Below are 12,395 nucleotides of genomic sequence, written 5' to 3' on the forward strand. Positions count from 1 at the left end.
GTACGGCAATGGTGTGTTGCCAATTGTGGATGGCCACTCACAGGGCACTTGGGGCCCCTGCATGCATTTGTTCGTTGGCATGCATGGGTGACTTGTACATTTCACTGGTTGCATGGTGTGACTGCATTGCGCCTACGAGGAGTTGTGCAATGTGGCCAGGGAGTGGAGTACAGGCACTCAGTAGGGCCATTACGGTTGGTTCGTGATGCCGTAGTTTTCGCCATGGCGGAATGGTACTTTCCGCCATGCTTGATGGCGTTAGGTGAATGTCCGCTGGGGTCAGCATTCGCGTACCGTTGCGCCATGGCGGATATTGCGGTTTTGCACGGCGCGCGTGCGCGTACTTGGTGCAGTTAGCGTTGGCGTTCGCTACGGTGTCGCTAATGGCATCGTACTTTACGGTGACGGGTCATGATCGCAACGGGCGGTATTCGATGGCGGTATTGCATTTCCGCCATCGTTTTTCGTATTCCGCCAGGGTCGTAATGAGGGCCAATGTGCCTTACAGTACAGTGCACTTGGGTCTTCCTGTCATATCCAAAGGCCCTAGATACTTTTGAAGGATTTTTTAGGAGAAGTGCAGATGTGCCTTGGACAGGGCTGGTGGCAGCTTATCTTTTCATATAGTTTTGACTCGTTCCTGCCAGGTAAACCGTGTTTACTGCGTGTGGCACAAATAGGTGTTCTGGCTCCAAAATGGCCATGCCACGAGGTTCTTTGTCCTGTCCTTTGGCCATCTTGCCCCTTCACCTTCCCCAGGTCGAGCCGACCAGGGTCAGACCTTTTTTGGGCATGCATTCTCTTCCAAAGCGCCAAGCTTTCGTGTGCTTCTGCATGCCTTGTGTGTGTGCTTCCAGGGTGTGGGCTGGACTGTCTGGTTCCAGAGAGTCTGGTGTGCTGTGAATGCCTGGGATCACTGTGGTCCATGATTGGTCTATGTATGGTGTGCCTGTATGTGAGCAGATCTCCCATTGGGTTCTCTTCATTTTGGCACGAAGGAGATTCTGGATAAGAAGGCTCCAAACACCCATACCTTGTCGATCTCTTGAGTTCTCATTGAACGAAGGATAGGATCGAAGTATCCTGAAACTAAGAAGCTGAGTCGAGGAACTTGTGGTGACGCGCTGGAAGGTTTGGTACCCTGAGCCCACATTCCGTCCGGCTGGACCCCTCTGTATCTGATTGAACTAGAAGGTCTATGATGACGCTTCTACCCATCTCAAAACCTTCATCGAACCCTGCAAGTAAGCCTTTTCAGAAGTGTCCCTGGGCCAACCAGTGGACTGACCATCTTGCGCAGGACCTCTGCCCTTACACCGCCGCCATTTTGAGGAGACCCTTGAAACTTGGTACATCGCCAGCTCTGTTCTCACGGCACTCTTACACCAAATTTTGTACGCTTGGGATTCCCAGGTCTGGATTAAAGAGAGAGAGTTGAATCTGGAGTGAACACGGTTACCGTGCTGCCCAGCCGTGGTGACAAACTGTGCAGGTGTGCTGCTACTGTGCCCCTCTTGCCCCTGAATTCATCCACCAGTAGTGGAGAAGCCGCCACTGTCCCGTTTGGGAATCAACGATTTAACTTCGTTGCTGAAAGCCGCAGAGCTGCAGAAATTGATGCATTTGAACCTGCACCCTAATTGGACTCGACTACCGAAGTTTGGCCCGGAGTGCGCCAGGGGTCGGTGAGTAATTGCAACCCTTACCGGTGGCCCCTAGCGCATCCATCTGTTTTTACGCATGAGTGGCCCCTGAGGGTCCCTCTCCTTTCTTCAGATAGCCCGAGCTACCGAATTATTCCCAACTCTTGGAACCTGCTCTGCCCTGCTGGAGAGACCCTCCTCGAATAGAAGGAACCTATTCTGCATCACCTCACCTACTTTCCTGAGCTGCTACAGACCCTACAAGAGACCCCGTTTTCGCCCATCTGCACTACCGCGTGCTCCAGCACTGCAAGTACATTTGAGCAATAGGCTCTCCTCTTCTTAGGGATTGGACTGCCTTTCAGTTACGATTGTGATTACTGCAGAATTGCCTGAAGACTCTTTGCACTACCTGCTTCCTCCCCTTTTTAGGTTGTGGACCCATTTCGTGCATTTAACCCTTTAGGCCCCTTGGTCTTGTATATATGTATTTTGATTGGGATGTTTTGCTGTGCAAGCGCAGATGGCTTGCCCCTCCTGCGCACCACGTCTCAATCCCCACAGCTGCTGTTCCTCTCACCCGACGTAGGAGGAGCAGGGAGGGCCAAACGACCACCGCTCACCGTTGCAGTCTACCTTCCCTTGCTCAACTTAGTCCGGCTGTGCCCGCTCCTTCACGGGCTCACCCTCTCCTCCGCAGCCATCTGCAGTCTGCTGCAGGACTGCCTGGCCTTCTACATTGGCTAGCAGCCTCACGCTGGTGTCTTTCCCGGGCTTCTTTGATGCTGTGCTCAGGGCTGGACCAACTGCTGCAGTCCTGCAGCTGTTCATCACACTTGCGCTGAGTTCTCGCTGCTTACTATTCTTTGCTTTCCGTAGGCACTTCAGCGTCCTTGTGGTTGCCTTCCTGTTTGTCTCTCTCCACTTCCCCTTCTGGCCGGCTATCTCTCATCTGCCATCTTGTATCGCATCCATCTGTTTTTACGCATGAGTGGCCCCTGGTGGTCCCTCTCCTTTTTTCAGATAGCCCGAGCTACCGAACTATTCCCAACTCTTGGAACCTGCTGTAACGCTCACCTGATTCCCGTAGAGGCGCCGGTCTTGACTGGGCGTATACCGTATCTTCAAAGGTGATGTGTAACACACGGCTGGCTCTTTGGGCTGGACCTCTGTGCACTGTATGTCTGACTCGAAGGGTAAGATGTCTTAGGTAAGTGAACGCTGTGCTCTCCATCTGCCTCGGGGCAGGGTGCTGTAACCAGTTCCTTCACTGGATAAGGGGAGCAGGCCTCTTGACTTCAGAGGACTGCTGTCCGTCATTTACTGCACGAACGGTAAGTTTCGAGTAATTCTAATGTCTTTAAAGTCTTTAGTAATGATGTCTCTTGTTTTGCAGGGTTCCGGCGATGGCGGATGACGGGCTGAAGTGAGTTGAAGATGGAGCCCGTGTGATGAATAGAAGCGCCTGGTAGCACGTAAGTAAGCGCTTGTTGCCTGCTTCACGATGCGCTCTAACTGTCTTTTTATTTTGCAGGTACAAGTTCGGAGCGGCTGCAGGGTGCCGGAATACCCACTGGGTTAGATGTGGAAAGGAGTAATGGCACGTGAGTATTAAAGTTCCCCAATGTCTTTAAACGCACCTTGTTTTGTCTTTCAGATGCGGGATGCAGCGCCGAAGGCCTCCGGAGCGTGCGAAGAGTTGGTAAGCTTTTGTCTTTCAGATGCCGGAATGCAGCGCGAGGCGTTGGTGACAGCCGATGGACCAGTTAAGTGAAGAGCTGTCACTGAAGACCGTAATGCTAACCTGTTCTTTCTTGTCTTTATAGGTGTTGCTGAAGACTGGATTCAGGATGGTAAGCCTTTTTCCTTAGGCCCAGGATCAGATGCAGAAGACACGATGAGCGTTCTGCTGCAGAGGATGCAGAATAACGCAAAGCAAGATTCATCCATCGGGTGTGGTTTAAATAGCCTCCTGTAGTGCTTAGGTGTCTCCTTCCACAGCCACGCCTAGGTAAGAAAAGAGTTCCTGCTTTCCAGAAGAGTTCCAGTGTTCTGAATCTAGGGAGTGGCTCCTGCCCCACCCAACAGGAAAAGTAGTTCCAAACAGAAGAGGATCAGAGGCTCAGCTGGCAGGCAAGTAAGCAGCATGGTCTGCTGCAGGTAAGTCCACCCAAGCATTATGAGCCCGGCGCTTCCAGCGCTGGGACTGGGCATATTTATGAGCCTGGTGCCACTGGCGCCAGGACTGGGACCAAAAGGTTCCAATTGGGACTGGTTGGCACTCGGAACCTGGGTTATGGATCTGCTTCCAAGGGAGTTGGGAAAACCCTGACCTTTTGGAAGCAGAGATCATGACACCTGCTCTGCCCTGCTGGGGAGACCCTCCTCGAATAGTGGGAACTTATTCTGCATCACCTCACCCACCTTCCTGAGCTGCTACAGACCCTACAAGAGACCCCGTTTCCGCCCATCTGCACTACTGCATATGCCAGCACTGCAAGTACATTTGAGCAATAGGCTGCCCTCTTCTTAGGGATTGGACTGCCTTTCAGTTACAATTGTGATTACTGCAGAATTCCCTAAAGACTCTTTGCACTACCTGCTTCCTCCCCTTTTTAGGTTGTGGACCCATTTCGTGCATTTAACCCTTTAGGCCCCTTGGTCTTGTATATATGTATTTTGATATGATTGTGCTGGTTTAATAGTATTACTGTGATTATTGCTGTGTGTTTAACTTCAAAGGCCTTGAATAAATGTATTTGTATTTTTAATATATATACACCTGACTGGGAGTGATTTGTAAGTGTTCTTTACTCTGTGTGATCATTGAGGTCTTTCAGTCACCCTCACCCCTGACCTAGTCTTGACGGCCACCAATGCTACCTTGATTGGTCTGGCTTGTCCAGAAGGTTACCCTGTTCCAAGAAACTAGGCTGGCCTTCTGAACCTCTGCCCACCAGGTCAGAGTTCAGAAATCCATCTTAACATGATCTATGTTTTGTGCCAAGGAGAGCCAGGAATGATGCCCATACAGTTGGGGGGGGCATGATGGGGGCGCCAACGTGTCTGGGATGAGAAAAGGGCTGCTTTGTTCACAAAGACCAGACTGACCTCGAAGTTAGCCACTGAGTTCACATTCATAACCAGTTGCATGTCACGTGGCTAGTATCGAAGGTAGGGTGGTGCAAGCTGATATTAACCAATTGCTTTTAAGTATTCCTTGATGGATGAAGACGTTACCCACATGTGGTGAATAAGAGTGAGAAGACAGCGTAACAGATTGGAGGATGGGTTATATGTCATCATTGGCATGTATATAGACAGCAGCCAATGAGGGCGGGGGGTTAACATTGTAGATTGAGTGCGTCATAAGTGATGATTATAATCTGATGTTTGTACAAAAGATGTCAGAGAACTCTTTGGCAGTGGACTTGTAATATACCCTGTCGCTTTTTCCTTTTGTATGTCAACTAGGAGTTGTATCTCTGTTTGGTTCCCCAAAGACGGAAACGAAGAATTCACACAATAGACCTCTCATTTGGCTATTGATGAATCATAATTCATGTCGCTATAGTTAGAGATCATTGAATGGGTTCTATGGGTAACAACCACTTAAGACACATTATAAATCAATCAAAAAATAAAATAAACTGAGAAGAGTGACATTCATCAATGATTGTGTATTATTTCACAAACAGTGATTTAAATTGAAAAACATATAAATAATAATCACAGTTACATAGTAATTGTTACACTGACATGAAAAACAATAATCCTAAATCAGGAGCAGTCAATTATCTTACTTAGTGCAAATGAAACAGTAATTACATATATGGTGCTCAATGATGGCTCCAATAGCCTTAAAGAATATAATGTTCTAACAATGAAGCAATTTCTTTTTAAAGGACAGTTTGAGGATAGGTAAATGAAAGGAAAAAACATTTTGTGGAATAAACAATTAAGAGATAAGGTTTAAAGTTTCATCATAATTTTAAACCATAAAGTATAAAGTGTAAATACCCTAAAGTATATAAAAGTAACCACCAAACAAAAAGTTAAAGAGTAATTAATAAAGTTTGGATATAATAGACCGAATCGTTTTTGTATCCCGTATTTCTTGTTGACACTGGAAAGATCTGGGTCAGACTAGTACCCGTTAAGAATTAAATGTTGTGTCAGGGTCTTGTTTCAGTGAATATTATCCAAGTCAATATTCTGATAGCCAACGTGGAAGGATCTAGTTAAACTAGATTTCAAGATTGGGAATTAATTAAGTTTTGTGAGTTCCCTTTGGACTTCACGTTTCGGCAGTCTCAGGATGCTCAATTGCTCTCTTCATCAGGGCTCCATGTCGGGGACCCCTTGTGAGAAACACATGTAGTGTGTAAGTGGTGTGTACTCCACAAGGAGCCTAGGAAACCCAAGTACATGTATAAAAACAAAAATAATTAGAAAAACACTCGAGGTGCCGGTGGTACTCTTACCTGCCGGGGCTCAATCCCAGTTTCTGAGTCCTAAATGCCATGAGGAGCAGCACATCTGGTTCAGGAGTCCTATCAGTGCAGCCACTCAATTTGCTGTTTAGAACCTCATAAGGTCCTATGTTGAGTCCAGTATGGGTTCCTATCGTGACCTATCTGGACAAAGAGAAAGGAGGAACTTAATGGATCCCTGGTATTGCAAAATTAATAATATTGCTGCTTTGAAGTTTAGAGGTAAGGTAGTGAACATTGTTGTGTGACTGAGAAGGTTTATTCATTATCGAAATGCCATTGTATTACCTGTGCTTAGTCACAGACTGCATACTTTCATACTGCTTTTTTTGGTGTGAAAAGCGCCCCCTTTGTCTTGTCTGCATGTGGATCCCTCCGTCCTGAAAAAGGGGGAATACTGGGGTGTTGTGATTGCACAGTTAAGAGGCAATTTACAAGGATTATGTGTGTGATATATGGATTATCTTGCTTGAGTGTCTCATATTGTTAATAAGTGTTCTCTCTGTTGAGTACGTCGCTAAATTACTCTCGGAGGTCGTGGAGCCTGCTGTGGTTGGTAATGTATGTCTATGTGCGACATACACTTAGAGTGTGCACATCGTTCGCCATGCGTAACCGGCTGAAAACTAATGGTCGATTTGTATACAAAATAAAAGCTCTTGTCATTCTCGAAAAAGGTTGCACCTAGCCTTTTTCCCTAGCGGGTTGTATTTTCTTGGTCTGTTTGCTGGGAGTTTCCCTACACACCCCTCGCCTGACTTTCCTCACATCAGACTGGAAAAGGTGGTGATGTATCCGGCCGACCTACGAGGTGGGTTATGGGGAAAAAGATGTGCTACACCGAGGGCTGAGGTACAGTTGGTGGACACTATGTGCAAGGCCTGGGTGAGGAAGCTAATAGGGGTGAAGGCTTTGTATGCCTCCTCATTTGCAATTTACGATTCAGCTGGGTTGGGTATTATTACCTATGAGAAGACCTTTTGCATACACTGAGAAGATGGGTGTGCACGTACTGCGTACTGGGGCATATGGTTCAGAACGGGAGGCTACCTTGAGGCTCTGCCAGTGTCTCCACTAGTGCAATTCGTTGTTGACCCACCTGGTCACACTAAATTAGTGTCCACACTGTATAGACTTATGCAAACGCAGTCGGTGAATATGGGGACCACTTTCAGAGACAAATCGGAGGAGATGCTGGGGCGGACACTAACAGAAGCGCAGTGGAAACAGGTATGCATGCAGACCTGCAGATTGTTGCTGAACAATAGATTACAATTGATCCATTTCAAATTCTTACATCAGGTTTATTATACTCCGGCCCAGCTGAAGTGCTATTACTTGGATCGGTCGGGCAATCGTAACCCCGTGGACCATGCAGATTTTGTACACGTAGCGTGGGACTGGGACTTCATGCAGTGCTTTAAGTGGGCTGGGGTTAGCCGGGCCGAGCCCCGGCAGTCTCCAGAAAAGACTCCCGCGCTGGGGCCCACCCCCGACCAGCCCCAGCAATGCTGACAACCGAGGCAGCCCGTGTAGCCGCTGCACGGTTACACAAGCTGCCTGCAGGTGTCAGCACTTCGGATTAGAAGAAAAGGCATTGTCTTTTTTTTTTTTCTAAACCTTAGTGTGGACACCTGCAAGCAGCAGGTGCAACCATGCAGTGCAGGCTACCTGATGGCTCTGTACTCTTAAACAGGAGGAGGGCTGGACTGCCAGCCCTCCTTTTGTTTCTGAGTAAATAGCCATCACCCAGCATGAAGCCCATGCTCAAGCTGGCTGATGGCTATTTACTCGGAAACAAAAGGAGATCTGGGCAGTCCAGCCCTCCTCCTATTTCAGAGTATTGAGCCATCAGCAGGCAGACCTTTCATTCAAGGAGCCCGTGGTTAAAGCGGCATCCTTGAATGACAAGGCTGCCTGCTGGGTGTGAGCTGGGACACACTGGTGTCACACCTTTGGTGCGCCCAGCCCCTTCTTTTGTTTAAAAAGAGGGGCTGGGAGCATCAAACTTTGATGCTTTCAGAAAGGTAAGGTGACAGTGCACCCCAGCTCTGTTTCTTTAATTTTCTCTATGGGGGGTGTTGCGTAGTAATACGCTGTTGGGTGCATGCATGAGCCAGAACGAGGCTCACGCATGCGCAGTGTTAATAAACACGGCCCTTGCGGCAGTTCGCGCCGGGGACCTAAACCATCCACACGTCTCCGGCATAGCTCCTTGGATGTATGCGGAGCGAATGTGTGTGTGATTGTGTGGGCCCCCCCCCCAACGCCCCCACAATACTCAATACTGGCGACGAGGACGGCGCGGGAGCCATCCTCCGCTCCGGCAACGTTCTGGGAGAAGAACGTTGACTCGCGTTCACATGAGTCCACGCGTATGGCCAGCGGCCATCTTGGTCAACACGTGAAAGGCAGTGGTAGCGGCCTGTAAGGGTGCTCGTGCGCCACTTGCACTTTTGCTTTGCCCAGCAGCAATTTTTGGAAATCCCACAGCCCTTACATCTACAGGGCTGTGGCACAAGTGATCAGGAGGAGAAAAGGGTGCAGGAGGAGCACCACATCGCAAAGGGGACTCAGCACACCAGCCCAGCAGCCACAGAAGGTGTCCAGCAAGTACCGGTGAGTGCTATTCACCAAGATGGGGGAAGAGGATGACCAAGATGGTGCAATTGCCCCCGTCCCACACAGGATGAAAAGCATGCTAAGCCCCATGTCTGAATTTGATACCACAGGCGCTCCATCTAAGCTGGGTCCAAAATGGCTCCTGTGGGTGAAACGGCTAGAAATGTTTTTCACGGCCGCGGGTTTCACGGAAGATGCAGAGAAGATCGCCATCATGGTATACTCGGCAGGGGTGGAGGTACACAAGATCTATGACTCGCTGACCATCCCTATGGCCACCTACGTTGCAGTGAAACAAGCACTTAGGGATTACTTCCTCCCCATGGCAAACGTAGACTTTGACAGGTTTGTCATGGGCGCGGAGAAGCACCGAGAAGATGAATCATTGGACAAGTTCTGTGCGTGACTCAGACACCTAGCAAGCTCTTGTAGATGGGGTAACGAAGAAGAGATGGTTCGTAACCAGTTGTTGCAAGGGTGCAGCTCCGGAAAACTGCGGAGGCAGGTTTTGAGAGAACCTGGGCTAACCCTACAACAAATCCTAGACATGGGGAGAGTGTATGAACTGGCTGATGCTAGGGGGGCAAAGATGGACGCAGCTACTCATGCAAAGAAGGAGGAAGAAGCTTTTGCAGTCGGTCGCTATGCACCAGGGAAGGCAAGATGGGCACCAAGAGGTAGAGACCCACCCACAGGTCACAGCAATTCTCCATCATGCCAATACTGCGGATATGACCAGCCACATGTAGGCAAGTGCCCCGCCAAATCAAGAACCTGCGGCAGATGTGGCACTCCGGGACACTATGCGAGAGTGTGCAGGGCAACGACACCAGTTGCAGCGTCAAGAGGTCCGGAGAGAGTTGGCCGAGGCACCTCTAGGAGGATACGGGGTGTGTCGTCCATTGAACAGGGCATGCAAGACTTGAACATCGCAGAAGAAGTGGAAGAAGAGGACGAAATCTTCTTCATCTCCAGTATTGCCAAAGGCCCAGGGAAACGGCGTCAGCCCACGTGCACAGTGAACATTGGGGAAACACCCACGCCGGTCCTGATAGACACTGGAGCGTCCGTCTGTGTGCTAGCGACTGAACATTACAACGCGTTGCCTGGCCCACCAGAGTTGGCAGAGTCCACAGCACGCATATATGCTTTTGGTGGACACACTCCGCTCCCCATCCAGGGGGTATTCGTAGCACCAGTGACTCATGGGCAGACCAGAATCAAAGCAAGATTCTTCGTCACAAGTGTGAGCCCACACTCACTCCAAAGTTGTGCCGCCGCTGAAGCGCTAAACATTGTCCACTTCTCATTTGCGGTGTACTGCGCCGACCTGGAAAACCTACTGCAACGGTTCGAGACAATCTTCAATGGCATAGGAAAACTGAAAGCTGATCCAATACGCCTCCACATAGACGAGTTAGTGAGACCAACAGCTCTCAAACACCGCCGCATCCCGTTCCATCTGAGAGCACGGGTGGAGAAGGAGTTGCAGTCCCTGATTGACCGAGACATCATCGAAAGGGTGGAAGGCCCCACCCCTTGGGCCTCCCCAATCGTAGTGGCCCCGAAGCCTGAACAGCCAGGCGCGGTGCGCATCTGCGTGGACATGAGGCTACCCAATGTAGCCATCAAGAGGGAACGCCACATCACGCCCACCTTAGATGATATCGTCGGGGAACTCCAGGGAGCAAAAATATTCTCAAAACTGGACCTACGATCTGGATATCCCCAGTTAGAGTTACACCCCGAGTCCAGATACATTACGACCTTCACGACTCATGAGAGGTTATATCAATACAAGCGGCTCAGTTTTGGAGTCTCGTCCGCAGCAGAAGTCTTCCAAAATGCCATCAGGGGGGCTCTGTCAGGACTCAAGGGAGTGATCAACATGTCGGACGACATCCTGGTCTTTGCCCGGTCGGAGGCAGAACATCTGAAGCGCCTAGAGAACACCCTGGAAAGGCTGCGCACTCTAGGTCCAACACTACACAAAGAAAAGTGCGAGTTTCTGAAAGACAGGTTGGAGTTCTTTGGTTTCGTTTTCCATGCTGGAGTGATTGCCCCCGATCCAGAGAAAGTGAAGGACATCCGTGAAGCCACTCCACCGGCATCTCCAGCGGAGATTAGAAGCTTCCTGGGGATGGTGAAATATTGCGGTCGCTTCATCCATGACCTAGCCTCGCTATCGGAGCCCTTACGAGCGCTCACCAGGAATGATGTCGCATGGAACTGGAGTGGAAAAGAGCAGCGGGCGTTCAATGACATTAAGAGCGCCCTATCAGGGCAAGAGACCATGGCTTATTTCAACTCGGACCGGGAGTCTGAAATTGTGGTCGACGCCAGCCCCTTGGGCCTGGGAGCAGTTCTTATGCAGGCGGACAATCAAGGAACCATGAGGCCCAACGCTTATGCCAGCAAAGCCCTCTCCGAGACAGAGAGGAGATACTCTCAGATCGAGCGGGAGGCCTTGGCCATACTGTGGGGGTGCAAACACTTCCGCATTTACATTCTGGGGAAACCGGTTGTCGTGGTGACGGATCACAAGCCCCTAATCCCAATTCTATCAGGGACCTCGTCCAAACCACCACCTAGCATTGAACGATGGATGCTCTCGCTAATGGAGTACGGGGTCAAACTACTGTACCGCCCAGGAACACTTAACCCGGCAGACTATCTGTCCCGCCACCCGGGCTCGGGGAGGCTCCGAGACTCCATTGAAGTGGCCGACTGCGTAGAGGCCGTACACCTGGCTGTCGAATCTGCGCTGCCCATTGCCCTGGCCCGCCAGGTAATTGCAGAGGAATCCAACAGGGACGAAACGTTCACCAAAATCAGGCAGGCGGTAGCGAGTGGGGAGTGGCATGAGGTCCTGCAAGACAACTCCAGGAGGGTCATAGGGGCTCAAAAGGACCTGCAAGCCCTCTGGAAGGCGCGGCACGAGTTGACGGTGGCGGGTGACAGCCTCCTGCTGAGGGGTCACCAGATTGTGATCCCGAGAACATTAGTTGACAAAGTCCTACATCTGGCCCATAATGGCCACCAGGGGATGGCCAAGATAAAAGCTCGCTTGAGATTAAAGGCCTGGTTCCCGGAGCTGGAAAGCAGAGTGGAGGAGTTTGTGAAGAACTGCATTCCCTGCCAAGCTGAGAGTCCGGTGGAAAGAGGGCCGCCGATCCAAGCCATGGTAAGGAGCGACCAGCCATGGGGGGACGGTACATGCCGATTTTGGGTCCACCGGCCGGGTAATGTACTTTCTGGTGGTGACCGATCAGTGGTCACGATACCCCGAAGTTCAGCTGGTCGAGTCCACTGCCAGCGAACACACCATCATGGCGTTGGAGAAAATGTTTGCCACGCATGGGTTTCCAGGGGAATTGACTCGGACAACGGTGCCCCGTTCAAAGGGCAGCAGTTTGCAACCTACTGTGAAGAAAGAGGGATAAAACATCGTAACGTCACACCCCTCTGGCCAAGAGCAAATGGGGAGGTAGAGCGATTTATGCGAACGCTCAACAAGGTGTTCCGCATATCAATGAATGGAGGGGAAGATCTAAGACGTAACCGGTTCGAATTTCTCCGAGAGTACCGCTCGACCCTGCATCAGTCCACTGGGGTCGCCCCGGCGGAGGCGCTCTTC

This window comes from Ambystoma mexicanum, chromosome 7q, assembly GCF_040938575.1.
Source record: "Ambystoma mexicanum isolate Mex_15411 chromosome 7q, UKY_AmexF1_1, whole genome shotgun sequence".
Taxonomy (NCBI): Eukaryota; Metazoa; Chordata; class Amphibia; order Caudata; family Ambystomatidae; genus Ambystoma; species Ambystoma mexicanum.